We start from the raw sequence: 2,086 nt of genomic DNA, 5'->3' as shown, positions 1-2,086 counted from the left end.
AACCACTACAAAAAAAAATACTGAATGCCGTCGGATTTAGCGTCAAAGGTTAGCGGCGGATTTACTGTCAGATTTACCGGTGGATTTGGCTACAAATTCGTCGGGTAAAAAAAGTTATTGTCAGATTTGGTTTTCCGACAATAAATTCGCCGATAATAATTGGAGAAAAAAAAAGGAAAAATGGTGCGATCATTTCCATCGGATTTAGGAGCGAAAAAATCCGACAGTAAGGTAATTAAATGAAACACACCGTTTTAGTCACAGGCTGTGCATTATCAATAGATTTTTCCGATGGTAAAATCACCGGTAAAATTGATGCTAAATTTGAATTTGCGAACCCTTCCCATCTATTTCTACAGTATCATCAACCTCACTTCTCTCCCCCTTTCTCTTTCTCTCTTGCCGTTAGCCCCCATCGCCCCCATTCGCTGTCGTTTCGCCGTCGTCCACCACTTCCTATGACTCCAGCTATCGTCGCCATCAAGGAGCGTTCACATAGAAATTGTGTCTGAGGAGCTTGTTTCTCCCCTACGAGTTACTGCCTCTGTCGTTTGCCACCACCGCCGCTTGTCTCTGTCAGCTGTGATGCTATCCTTCCTCTTTCATTCAGGTATGTCTTCTCTTCCTTCTTTTATTTTTTTTGACATTGTTGACATTTGTTAAACCCTAACCCTACACTTTTTTATCCCCCCCCCATTTTTATCCCTGTAAAATTAATATTAGTTTACTTGGATATGATGACCTTGGTTGAACTATTCACTCATGATTATTTAATTGTTTTGATCTTCTGATTTTGTTATATTTATATTTTCTGTGAAAACTTTAATATTTTTAATAAGAATGTTGATAGTAGTGTTTTGATTGTGTTAACTTGTTTACATTAAAAATTTATGATTTGTTGTCTACCTGTAAATATGATTTCATTTTTAACTCCAAATTTTAATTAGTTATTTATTAATTTTTATTTAGATTGGTCTTGTTAGTGGTGTTGGAATAGGTGCCATGCGAAAGGTGCGTAAGGATCGGTTGGAGCCTGGTTGCGCCATTTTGATGCATAATAAGGTTAGGATTTTTTGTAATTTTTGTTTTGTTTTGTTTGTTATTTTGTGAAATTTGGCTTACCTTTTTTGCTCTCATGTGATATTGAATTGCACAATTGTCTAGGTTTTAGGTTATTGGATTTATAGTTTTGTTTCAAGTGAGTAATTTAAGTTTGGTATAATATTATTTCTCTAGGATTTCGCTGGTTTTTGAGTACTATTCCGTGAGAATTAAGTTGGTACTCAAAATTATCTAGGTTTTGAGATTATAATATACCTATTTCATCTTTTTAGAAAGTAATGGAAGTTATTGTGACCGTTGCTATAGGTTTTGCCATTCTTTTGTTGTGAAAATTGACTTTTTTATTAGTTTGTTTATTTAGCATATGTAATTTTCAAGGACAGAAAGATCTGTTATAGATAATTGCTGTTTTGATGTTCGATTGAATAATGCTTGTTTATTATGAAATGTGAAGGTATCTTTGGTGTAAGTCACTAATTTAAGTCATATGCACTTATAATTAAAATTTTGATTCCTAATTAGCAATAATTTGCACACTATCATGAAGTAATAGTCATGTATGAAACAATTTTGAGTGTTTGGTGCAATAGACATTGAACATGTTTTTGTGTATCATTAGATTGTATAATGTAATGTCTTGTTGATGTTTTTTGACAAATTGCTAGAAATATTTCAAGTTTTTTTTATGTATAATCTTCGATTGCTAGTTATGATAATTTTTCTAATAGATTGCTTAGTGATAGGAACGTAATATGACCTGGATGATGTGATATAATTATTTTTGGTATATACGAGTTATACTTCTTTTATTGTAGATTTGTAGTTCACATGGTATAATTGATTTTGACAACATATTCCTAGATTGGATGCTTAAATCTATGTTTTTAAATGTGAAGTAAATCATTTATTCTTGGTTCATTGTAAATGTTAAGTAAATAATTGCTCTTTTAATTTCTGATTTAATTTTGTTCAATTTTTGTAATTGAACTTGTTTGTGAACTTTTTAACTTTAATTTATAGATAA

This window comes from Arachis ipaensis, chromosome B01 (assembly GCF_000816755.2).
Source record: "Arachis ipaensis cultivar K30076 chromosome B01, Araip1.1, whole genome shotgun sequence".
NCBI classification, from domain to species: domain Eukaryota; kingdom Viridiplantae; phylum Streptophyta; class Magnoliopsida; order Fabales; family Fabaceae; genus Arachis; species Arachis ipaensis.
Note: the sequence above shows the minus strand (reverse complement) of the source record.